Below are 13,315 nucleotides of genomic sequence, written 5' to 3'. Positions count from 1 at the left end.
CTTTTCTGGTGAAAGAACACAGCTGAGCTGTCCCAAGGACAGACAAGATCTGTGCGTCAGATGCTATACTTTGAGCTACTGGATGGGTGGCCATCATTAAGTCAGTAGGAGAGTGGCAGGTTACTTAGGAAAAAAGTTTCCATTAAAATATTTAGTCACACCCATGGTATAAATATTAATGAGCCATTTATTCTGCAACCACACAGAACCTTCTAATGCACCCCAAAGATTATTTTAGCTTTCCATTCTCTCACATTAAATTCCTATCACTTCTCTATTTCAGAGCTTCACTGTGCCTCATTTTCTAGTGCAGTCTCATCCAATTTAGTCACAGACTTCATGAAAACAAAGTATATATATGAGAGAAAACCCTAGAAGCCAAACAAAAGAAGTTGTTGGTCCACAGATGACAGTTCTAAGCCTAGATGAGCATGTCCTTAAGAAAACAAGAAGGTAAGGGTTTGCCAGATAGGACCCAGTGGTAGGTGTCATTCTCTGTGAGCCACATTCAGATTTATTCTTCTGGTCTCACAGACATCACTGTTTCCATTCTGCTTTTCTCTTACTGAGCCCACCTTCTGAAAATCAGCCACTCATTTATAGGGATCCACTCAGTTAGTAGGACAATTCAGTAGATAAGGGTGGTCTTGGCCATGACATCAAATAGTCACACAAAGGACATCTCCTCAATCATATTTTTACTCAAAGGGACCATGTTAACCCTCATTGAAGTTAAAACTATGGATCACTGAATTGTCAGTACCCTCACTGGAAACAAATTGGCACAAATGTTTTATTTTAACTATCTGGAAATGTATAACTATCTTGGAAAGTATAAATAGTTCATTGTAGTGGTCAATCTGCATTCAACATTTAGAGACTACTTTGTAGGCATCTACTTGATCTCACTCACTAAGGACCAGCACACAGACACACAATTTACAAAGTATTGATACAGATTTAACTGTGTAGTAAGTGATCTGGTGACACAATGGCAGAGTGATCCCCACAGGATGTAGAAAAAAAGCATATGATGGAGAAGGAGGCTTGAGTAAGTAATAGACCTGAATAAAAATATAAAGAACATATTTCAGGACATATGGAAATGTGCCAATATTTCCATTTTCTTTTTGTGATACTTTTCCAGAATGTTTTTCATCTTAGTTTGTTTCCCCATCCCCTGCATTTTCCAGATACTATTTACTTGAGTAATTTGTCTAATTAGCTACACAAGAAATCTCACTTCCTTTAAATGATATATTAATTTATTGGATAACATGCAATTGTACAACAATATTTAATGTGAAAACATTTGTACCTTTCTCGATCCTTTTTATCTGTTTTTTTTTAAATCTCATTTCCTCTTCTTCAAGTATTAAAAAAATTATTTGCTCAATGTTTCTTGACAAAATAAAAAAGGAAATGTTACAGTTCCCAGAGGTCTGACCAACATTAGGAAACTTGAAATATTGAACGTGTGTCATGAAGCTAGATAGCAGTGACAAAAAGAGTTGGTCTTAGAACTAAGGAAGCAGTGACCAGATTGCGTGGATGGCAAAGGTCCTTGAAGTGGGTGAATGATAGAGAGCACAGGAATAGAATTGGGAGATTTCTCAGAGTTGTCATGAAATGTGTGTGTGTATGTGTGTGTGTGTGTGTGTGTGTGTGTGTGTGTGTGTGTGTGTGTGTTTATGAATCATAAATAGTTGAGAGGCTTGGTGGCGGTGGCTGGTGGCGGCAACTGTGAGGGGGTTCCCAGAAGATAGTGCTGATTAAGGAATTCAGTGTGTGGGGGGGGATTCCAAGATGGTGTCAACCAGTATGCACCGTATCTGATCTACTCTGAGGAAACCAGAGACATGAATGGAGCCACAGACAGTTTGACCTTGAGAACCGTAGGTGAGTGGGACCCCAAACTCCGCAGACCACCAGTGGGCCTACCCCCGGGACAAGCAACATCCCGGAGGCTCTAAACGCACTCCCCAAACTCTGGAACGGAATCCACCTGCAAACTGCAGGTGGCATATAAAACACAAACTCGCTGTCTGGGGAGGGGACTTTCCGGAGCCCCCAGCCAGAGGAGCTTCAGGGAATAGGGTGAATCTGCCCTTGGATCCCTCAATCCACACCACCCCAAACTTGGAGGTCACCCACCCAGGCCAAGTGGAAACACAGACGGCAGGACCCACCAAAGACAGCTAAAGTGGGCCTGCAGCTAGCGGGGCATCCTGGGCCAAACCTAATGTGGGACACAATGGATTGAGCCTGCAAATAGGGCAATTAGAAACCAGCTTGGACTGCTTCCACAGGCCTATCAGGAGACATGGGCCGTGCCTCCAGTGCCTAATTGCTAACCTAGAGTGTTATCAGAGCCTCCCAGACCTGCGGGAAGAGCAGGCACCTCCCGCGACCACAAGAGCTCGGAAACTCTATTGTCTCTGGCTTCCGGGCTGCAGGGCACTGACCCTGCACTCCCCAAAAGAGAGATCCTACCTGGGCCCATGGGCCAGACAAGACAGGAACTCTCATGTTATTGGGAGACTGGACGTGGGTTGTGGGTCATGTGTGCAGTGTCTAATTGCTGACCTAGAGCGTTATTGGAGTCTCCAGGACCTGTGGGAAGCGCAGGCACCTCTGGCGACCACCAGAGCTCAGAAACTTTATTGTCTCTGGCTGCCCGGCCACAGGGCACTGACCCTGCACTCCCCAAAGGAGAGATCCTAGCTGGGTCCACTGGCCCAGGCAAGGCAGGAACTCTCATGGTATTGGGAGCCAAGACCCACCATGGGTCATGCTTGCAGTGTCTAATTACTGACCTAGAGTGATCTTGGGCCCTCCAGGCGTATAGTTCTGGGAGAGGCTGGACACTTCTACAGGGTATAGAGACAGAGCTAAAAGACAGCTACAGCCCAAAAGATCTGATCCACCTGGGGTCCTGGCTACATAGCTATAGGAAGGAAAGGCAGCTAGGATCAACCTACACAACCAAAGCGCTTGTGTGCTGACCTTATTCTAGGTCCCAAAACTGCTGATCTGAATTACAGCAGTAAGATGAAAGAGTCCAAACATAAACCTACTTTGGCTGACTCAGCCTGGAGCCTAAGGTATAGAGAAAAATCTCCAGGAGTGGAAACCGGATCACCTGCCTGTTCCAGGGAAATACTCCCTGATCCCCACAGGCAAGAGCACCCGACCTATAATCAGTCATCAACTATCCACCCTCAACCAGCGAAGGTCACAACAAACTACCGTCCAATATCAGAGTCACCAAAAAGACAAGAGGACAGTGAAAGAACGCTAACAAAAATGAAAACAATTTGGCATCTCCAGATCCCAGCAATCCCAATGAAAACAACATGGAGAACCTAACAGCAATTGAGAGTCAAGAAAATGACCTCAAGTCCTTAGTAAAGAGGATGATAATGGAAGAAACAAATAAAATCTGCAAACAAATGCAGGAGGAGCCAAACAAGAAGGTTGAAGATTTAAAAGTCATATAAAGAGTCACTTGAAGAATTTCAGAAAAATATAAATCACCAGATGAAAGAAATCATTAAAACAGATCAAGACCTGAAGATAAAATTGGAAGCTATGATAAAGGGACACACAGAAGAAAAATGAGATCGAGAGGCATCAGAGAAGAAAGCAAGCATCTCAGAGGTGGTCTTATCTAACAGATTGCAAGAAATGGAAAAAAGACTATCAGGACTTGAATATACAATCGCAGAACTGGAAACAACCATCAAGGGAAATGCTAAATCTGAAAAAATTCCTGACAGAACATTCAAGAAATAAAAGACACCCTGAAAAGATGAAACTTGAGAATAACAGGGATTGAGGAAAGAGAAGGCAACTGACTCCACAGCCCAGAAAATATCTTTAATAGAATAATAGAAGAAAATTTCACCAATTTGAGGAAGGAGATGCATATGAGCATACAAGAGGCCTACAGAACACCAAATAGAATAGACCTGAAAAGAAAATCTTCCTGCCACATAATAACAACAACACAAAATACACAGAACAAAGAAAAATATTAAAAGCTGCAAGAGAAAAAGGCCAAGTAACATATGAAGGCAAACCTATCAGAATTACTCCTGACTTCTCAGCAGAGACCATGAAAGCCAGGAGGGCCTGGACAGAGGTTCTGCAAACCCTCAGGAAACACAGATACCAGGCAATATTACTTTATCCAGCAAAATTATCAATAACCATTGATGGAGAAAACAAGATATTCCATGACAAAAACAAATTCAAACAGTACTTATCCACAAATCCGGCTTTACAGAAGTTACTAGAAGGGTCAAACTACAACCAAAACTACATAGGAAATAGATAACTATACCATCACAAAATCACAACTTCACAAAATCTAGACTGTTATAAATACCAAAAGTGAAGGGACTTAGCAATCACTGGTCATTAATATCTCTCATCATTAATGGTCTCAATTCTCCAATAAAAAGACACAGACTAACTGAGTGGATGCATAAACATGACTTAACATTCTGCATTCAAGAAACACACCTCAACCACAAGGACAGTCATTGCCTCAGAGTAAAATGTTGGGGAAAAATAGTCCAAGCAAATGGTCACAAGAAACTAGCTGGGGTAGCCATTCTAATATCTAATAAAATAGACTTTCAATCAAAATTAATCAATTGGGATGAGGATGGACACGTCGTACTCATCAAAGTTAAAATCAATCAAGAAGACATCATGATTTTGAACATTTATGCTCCTAATACAAGGGCTCCCAAGTTTGTAAAAGAGTTATTACCAAAGCTTGAATCACTCATCAATACCCACATATTAATAGCGGGAGACTTCAACACCCCACTTTCATTCAAGGATAGGGCTTTGAATAAAAAAACTAAGCCTGGAAATAACTTCATTAACCAATGTCATGAATCAAATGGATCTAACAGATGTCTACAGAACTTTCCACCCACATGCAAAGAATTATACCTTTTTCTCAGCACCCCATGGGATGTTCTCTAAAATTGATCACATAGTTGGTCACGAAGCAAATATCAACAGATACAAGAAGATTGAAATGATACCTTGTATCTTATCAGATCACCACAGTTTGAAGCTGGACTTCAACAACAACCGAAATAACAAAAAGCATACTAACACGTGGAAACAAAACAACTTTCTACTTAATGACACATGGTTCATGGAAGAAATAAGGGAAGAAATAAAAGTCTTCCTGAAATTCAATGAAAATGATGGAACAACATACCCAAATTTGTGGGACACATTGAAGGCAGTGCTAAGAGGAAAATTCATAGCACTAAGTGCCTTTAAAAAGAAAATGGAAACATCCCACATAAACAACTTAACAACACATCTGGAGGCTCTAGAAAAAAATAGCAGAAACACCCAAGAGAAGTAGATGCCTAGAAATAATCAAACTCAGGGCTGAAATCAATAAATTAGAAACAAAGAGACCAGTCCAATGAATCAACAAAACCAAGAGCTGGTTCTTTGAGAAAATTAACAAGATAGACAAACCGTTAGCCAATCTAACTAAAAGACAGAGAAACACTATCCAAATAAACAAAATCAGAAATAAAAAGGGGGACATAACAACAGACACCGAAGAAATACAAAGAATCATAAGAACCTACTTTAAAGGCATTTATGCCACAAAATTTGAAAATCTAAGAGAAATGGACAATTTTCTCGACCGATTCCATTTGCCCAAATTGAATCAAGACCAGATAAACCAATTAAATAGCCCTATTTTGCCTATAGAAATAGAAGCAACCATTGATAGTCTCCCAACTAAAAAAAGCCCAGGGCCAGATGGCTTCAGCACAGAATTCTACCAGTCCTTCAAAGAGGAGCTAATACCAATACTATTCAAGCTATTCCAAAAGATAGAAATGGACGGAACATTACCAAATTCCTTCTATGAGGCCACAGTCGTGTTGATACTTAGACCCCACAAAGACCCCCCCAAAAAAGAGAATCTCAGACCAATTTCTCTTATGAACATTGATGCAAAAATACTCAATAAAATACTCGCAAAATGAATACAACAGCATATCAAAGACATCATTGACCATGACCAGGTAGGCTTCATTCCAGGCATGCAGGGATGGTTTAATATATGGAAATCCATCAATGTAATCTACCATATAAACAAACTGAAAAAGAAAAACCACATGATCATCTCCTTAGATGCAGCAAAAGCATTTGACAAAATCCAATACCCATTCTTATTTAAAGTTCTGGAGAGAACAGGAATACAAGGCACTTATCTAAACATAATAAAGGCTATACACAGCAAACCAATAGCCAACATTAAATTAAATGGAGAGATACTCAAGGAAATCCCTCTAAAATTGGGGACTAGACAAGGCTGCCCACTGTCCCTATATCTCTTCAATTTAGTTCTTGAAGTTCTAGCCAGAGCAATAAGACATCAAAAGGAGATCAAGGGGATCCAAATGGGAAAGGAAGAAGTCAAATTATCCCTATTTGCAGATGATATGACAGTGTATATAAGTGACCCCCAAAATTCCACCAGAGAACTCCTACAGCTGATAAACACCTTCAGCAAATTGGCAGGATACAAAATTAACTCAAAAAAGTCAGCAGTTTCCCTATATACAAATGACAAACAGGCAGAGGAAGAAATTAGAAAAACTATTCCTTTCACGATAGCCACAAACAATATAAAATGTCTAGGAGTAACTCTAACCAAGCAAGTGAAGGACTTATTTGAAAAAAACTTTAAACCTCTGAAGAAAATGATTGAAGATGACATCAGAAGATGGAGGGATTTACCTTGTTCATGGATCAGGAGAATTCACATAGTAAAAATGGCCACTTTACCAAAAGTAATTTACAGATTCAATGCAATCCCTATCAAAATATATACAAAATATTTTGAAGATATTGAAAGATCCATTCTCAAATTCATATGGAGAAATAAAAAGCCCAGAATAGCTAAAACAATCCTATACAATAAAAGATCCTCTGGAAGAATCTCCATACCTGATCTCAAGCTGTACTACAGAGCAACAGTAATTAAAACAGCATGGTACTGGCAAAGCAATAGGCTGGTGGATCAATAGAATTAAATTGAAGACCCAGAGATGAATCCACACACATTTGCTCACTTGATTTTTGACAAAGAAGCCAAATCTATTCAATGGAAAAAGGATAGCATCTTCAACAAATGGTGCTGGTCTAACTGGATGTCTACATGTAGAAAGATGCAATTAGACCTCTATTTGTCACCATGCACAAAACTCAAGTCCAAGTGGACTAAAGACCTCAACTTAAAACCAGAGAAATTAATTCAATTAAAGGAAAAAGTGAGGAAGAGTCTGGGACACATAGGCACAGGAGACAACTTCCTGAAGAGAACACCAACAGCCCAGGCCTTAATGTCAGCAATTAATAAATGGGACCTCATGAGGCTGAGAAGCTTCTGTAAGGCAGGAGACACAGTCAAGAGAACAAAGCGACAGCCTACAGACTGGGAAAATATCTTCACCAACCCTTCATCTGACAAAGGTCTAATATTCAAATTACATAAAGAACTCAAAAAATTAAATACCACAAAACCAAACAACCCAATTGTGAAATGGGGCTTGGAACTTAAGAGAGAATTCTCAACAGAGGAATATCAAATGGCTGAGAAACACTTAAAGAAATGCTCATCCTCGTGAGTCATCAGAGAACTGCAAATCAAAATGACACTGAGATTCCGCCTTACATCATCAGAATAGCTAAGATAAAAAAACTCAAGTGACACAACATGTTGGCAAGGATGTGGAGAGAGAGGAACACTCCTTCATTGCTGGTGGGAATGCAAACTAGTACAACCACTTTGGAAAGCTATCTGGTGCTTTCTTGGAAAAATGGGAATAGGGCTTTCTCAAGACCCAGCTATCCTACTCCTTGGAATATACCCAGAAAATGCCATACCACACAACAGGGACATATGCTCAACCATAGTCATAGCTGCTTTATACATAATAGCCAGAACATGGAAACAGCCTAAGTGTCCCTCAGTAGAAGAATGGACTAAGAAACTGTGGTACATTTACACTATGGAATACTACTCAGCTATTAAAAACAAGGAATTCCCAAAATTTGTGGACAAATGGCTTGATCTAGAAATTATCATAATGACTGAGTTCACCCAGAAGCAAGAGAGAGAAATGGTATATATTCACTGATATTGAGACACTAGTCCAAAGGATATGTCCCATGAAAAACTTTACTTACCAGGAAAGTGGGTCAGAGGAGAGGACATCCTATTGAGACTTTAGGTGAGAGTAGCATGGGAGAATGAGGAAATAGAAGGATTCAGAGGGTCCGGGAAACCTACAAGAGGAACTTTATGACAGGCGGATATGGGTCCTGGGGTCCTCCTCAAACTAAGGCATGAGCCAAGGAGAATATAGGCAGTAAACTTCGAACCCCTACCAAGACCTAGCCGACGAACAGGATATTCTCCACCGGTGAGTGGCGAGTGAGATCTGACTCTCACATGAACTCTGGTGCCCCTTTTCTGACCATGTCCCCTGGATGGGGAGGCCTGGTGGCACTCAGAAGAAGGATAGCAAGTTACCAAGAAGAGACTTGATACCCTATGAGCATATATAGGGGGAGGAGGTCTCCCTCAATCACAGACATAGGGGAGGGGAGAAGGGGGAAAGTGGGAGGGAGGGAGGAACAGGAGGAAACAGGGGAAGGGCTAACAATCGATATGTAATATGAATAAGTTAATTTAAAAAAGAAAGAAAGAAAAAGGAATTCAGTGTGGTTTCAGTGTTCTGTTCAGGAGTATCAGGTTGGGCAGCTTTACTCTGTTGTAGAGCGAGTAAGAATGAAACTGGTGGTGGAGAAGGAATCGAAGTCCTTATGAAAAGGATGGAGAGAAGGGACAGTACACACCCAAAATTTAAGACCTGAAGAGTAAAGTCTCTGCGTTTGTGAGGATGATTGCTCCCAACACTCCTCGGTGTTCCACAAGAAAGCCTGGAATGCCTGCCCCTACTGCAGAACAATTGTAATGAATGAATATATGAAATATGAATTCTTCATCAAGATTGAAACATGGCACAAACCTGACTTGGGAACCTTAGAAAAGGTTCACAGTTTGGATTCGAACACATGGAAAACTGTTGAAATCATCCACATAGACATTGCCCATTGAAGTCAGGTTGAACCAGAACCAGCATACTACGAAGCTGATGAAAACCCTGCATTATTCCAGTCAGTCAAGACCAAGAGATGCCCTCTGTGACCTAACTGGAAGAAAGAACTGGCAGACACCCCTGCTGTCCTAAGATGTGTGCCTACAAGCTGATGACCATCAAGTTCAAGTGGTGGGGGCTGCAGAGCAAAGTCAGGAACTGCATTCAGAAGCAAGAAAAATGGATATTTACAAACTTACATTGCCACCTCTTTTGTTGGATCAACAAGTGGATTGACCTGACAATGAAAGACATTATGAGAATGGAAGATGAGACTCAGAAAGAGCTAGAAACAATGTATTAAGAAGGGTTCTGTCCAAGGCACGTTGGCTGCTGATGTCTAAATGAGTCCCCTGTAGGTCAGAGACATATCAAACTGTCTAAGGAGTCAAAGCCAAGTGAGAGGAACAAGTGCAGCCAGTGACAAGTGAAGATGTGGCCAGTGTCTCTCAGTGTTGACGTTTCCAGTGTGTGCCTGTGATGACTAGCATACATGTATACACACACACACACACACACACACACACACACACACACACACACACACTTGTATGTATGTATGTGTGTGAGTGTGTGTGTGTCTGTAGCTGTATGGTTATGTATATATGTACATGCAAACATAGATGGGATCAGTACAATTTCTCCAAAGTACTGAACCTATCCTCAGCAAAAATACTAAGGAAAATATTTTCAACATATATACCTGGAACAGATTTTAATAATCATCTACTAGCGTGCTTCACGAAGACCAGGTGAGGACCAGTGTGTAGCCTTTTCAAGACAGAAACTTGAAATGTTTCTGTCTCAAGTTGCCACACACACACTTATTTCATCCCATCAGCAGCTGACTCTCCCACAGAACGATTCCTTCAAATTCTAGATTCACCAGTGAACCTGAAATGTAAACTCTGGATATATTTATAACTATTTATTTCTGGGTGGCCACTGCCATCCAGCCAAATCCACAATATCTCTCAAGGAGTAAAATTAAAGCTCTTTACTGATTGCCCAAGGGTTGGGGAAATCCTTTTTTAAAAATTGCCACTCTTTATTGGATTTTTGTATTTTGAATTTCAAGTATTTTCCTACATCAAGTCTAGCAAAAAACAGTGATGATGGTTTGTGATTTATAGTGAACACTAGACAATACTCAGACTCTGGTTAAGGGGTTGGACAGCAGTCACATTGAGCTCTGTTCCTGTTGCAGTCCAAGCCAGGGCAAGTGTTGACAGTGAGCTGGGAACAATTTGACTATGGCACAGGACTGTCACCATCCTGAAGCCCAGCAAGACCATAAGCATCATTACCAACACTGCTTCCTCCTTCTCTACCCTCCTTCTCCCCTTTCTCCCCTTTTTCTTTTTTCTTTTTTTTTTTAAAGAAGGACCAATAGCTAGGAAATATATATATATATTTTTTTTTATGTTTCATCAGATTTCTGTCTGATGCTGTTTTCCTCTTGTCAGTCCTGGAAGCCTGACTAGAATCACACTGTTGAACCCTTCAGGTCGCACATTGTCCTTTTAACCTCCATCTGCCAAACACGTACCACTCCTGCAGTCAGAGCACATCAGTAGCCCCTCTGCTGGCAGTCTCCCTCCATGCCCCTCCTCCCATGTCTTGTGTCCCCCATGAGCCATGGCAGAGATCCCTACTGCATTGCAATGTCCTGTTATCCTCAGCAACAAACCCTGGGCTCCATGTGTCCTCTCAGCCAAGATAAAGGCTGGTGTCTAGTCTCTGGGCACTGCTGGGAGATGGGTTTGGTCACATCAATGGAAAAGTCTTCACCAGATGTGCTATTGCCAACCCTGGGCACTGGAGAGCCCAGTCTCTTCCCCAGTGGAACTAACTCATATACAGCTGTGGTCGCATGAGGAGCTGAGGCACACGAGGAAAAGAAAGCCCTGTGTGGACTCAACTGTGGAGACTGAGGGGATGTGTGGTGAATGTAAAATACCCAGTTTACTTGGCAGTCTCTTGAGTAAATTACAGTAAAACAAAGTAAGTGAAATTGAAGCAAAAATAAATTTTATCACAAAAAGGAATCATATATATATGTATATGATTCAAATATATATTTAATTGAAATATATATAGTTGAATCTTCTTTATATAAAGAAAGAAAAGTAATGGTCAGAATTTGGATTGAATTTGACTTGTTTAGATACTGCCCCAAAAGCATTTCATACATAAAACATATAAATCTGAAGAGTCAACTTATCTTTAGCAATATGGCAGCAGAACGAGCTTGTGATTGACATCATTAAATATCTATCATGTGTGGCGTGTTTCATTCATTTGTTAGACATAATTGATTATTTTTTAAAAAACCAATTGGCATTTTTGCACTTTACTTTCACAATAACATCTCTTGGGAGCCTCTGGTGCTATGAACTCTTCCTGCTGTATCACTTTAGGTGGCAAAAATAACACACCTATGTTTATATTTATCATCTTATTTAGTACTTGGGAAATCAGGAATAACTTTCATTTTTATAACTATATGCCAAATCCCTTTGGGAGCCAGTTATATGCTGGTGAGTTGACACTCAATTTCTATTTGAATGTTTCTCCACGTGCTGTTCTCCACATACATACAATTTCTACAAATGAGACAGTGTATACTAAGGTTCTCACTTGAGCAATTTCATGTCTCTCATGCAGAGACTGTCTACTCTGGATCTTGCTCTACTGACAAATAAGCTGTTGTCAATGAATCTGAGGAAACCTTTCTACATACAGTCAGATGCTATGGCTAGCAGGAACTTGCCACTGTCATGGGCAATTTCACAGAATTTCTGACACTTGGATTCAATTTTCTAGATCTGCAATAGCAAATTACTGAAGATCTTACTGACAACATTCCAATCTGGAGACGAGAAGCCTTTCAGCCCAAGTCTCCTTTAAGATTACTGATCTGTGTGTTTTCCCACACAGAGAGAGTTGCCTTTTGCAGTCATGCACAATATATTGAAAGGATGAGACTTGCTTTGAAGGCTCTATGGAAGAGTCTGCCTTTGCCTCTTCTTGCTTCTAGTGGCTTCTAGGACTGGTTTCTGGCAGTTTAACTCCAATCCGTGCCTCTATTTTATGTATGCATCCTTTCTGTATGATATGTTATTGCCTAATTAATAAGAATGCCAGGCATTTCATTTGGAACCCACTGTAAATTAAAGATATTTTCATTTCAAAGACTTTCCTTAAATCTGTCAAGATGCTATTACTAAGTAAGATAATGTTCTGAGATTCTTGCTGGACATGAAATATGGTGATGGGAGACACTATGCCTGTGCCCTTTAAAAAGTGAAACCAAGCGAAGATGATGTCCAGAGAGGATGAAAGCCATTTGTACCTTGCTAGGGTGTTGTTCTGCTTATCCCCTGAGACAGCTTTGTATCAAAACTGGTAGATCTCACCAGCTGTTGTCCTCTGTCAGCCCTGAGAGAGTTACTCTCTCAGATACAGCTCAAACAAGTGGCCTTCTTGTTGCCTATTAACAGCCATTTCTGAGTCTAACTTAAGTGTTCTGCATCTTCAGCATACTCATGGAGATCTTAAATTACCTGTCAGCCCATGTCTTCTTCAGGGTTACTGATTCATGAGTTTCCCCACCCACAGAGAACTATCTTTTGCAATCGTTTCTCTTTAGCCCAGTCTGCATCCTAATAAGCAGAATTCTTGATGTGTCCCTTGTTCTTTAAGTAACTTTTCACTGTTTGACAATTTTCTCATCTCAACCAATTTGCCCTAAGCTTTCCAAGTGAAAATTGAAAAATTGGTAAAATCTATAAAGCCTTTACTATCTGTGTAACGCCTATGTTTTCTGAACATTAAGCCCAGACACGTGGATCTGCAGGAGTGCAAACAAGGGAACAAAACTTCTCTTAAATTGTAACTTGTCACAAATATGGGGATACTCAGTCAACATCAAGCCAAGTTCTTGTGAATAGCTTCTGGTTTCTAGTAAGACAAAAAGTTCTTCCATGAAAAGAATATCATCTTACTATCAAATCTCAACCTTTTTAATACAATTTAGACTCAAAGTCAAGATAAAGAACAGAAAAGGTAAATGAGTTTTAAAATATTTT

The 13,315-nt window shown here is 40.4% G+C and overlaps 1 pseudogene; it reads left to right on the top strand.

Moving 5' to 3' along the window:
• The first annotated feature begins 431 nt into the window (after positions 1-431).
• Positions 432-9,568, top strand: LOC127193563 (phosphatidylinositol transfer protein beta isoform-like; annotated as a pseudogene).
• The last annotated feature ends 3,747 nt before the right edge of the window (positions 9,569-13,315 follow it).

This window comes from Acomys russatus, chromosome 9 (genome assembly GCF_903995435.1).
Source record: "Acomys russatus chromosome 9, mAcoRus1.1, whole genome shotgun sequence".
NCBI lineage: Eukaryota > Metazoa > Chordata > Mammalia > Rodentia > Muridae > Acomys > Acomys russatus.
This window is presented reverse-complemented; position numbering and strand designations above follow the sequence as displayed.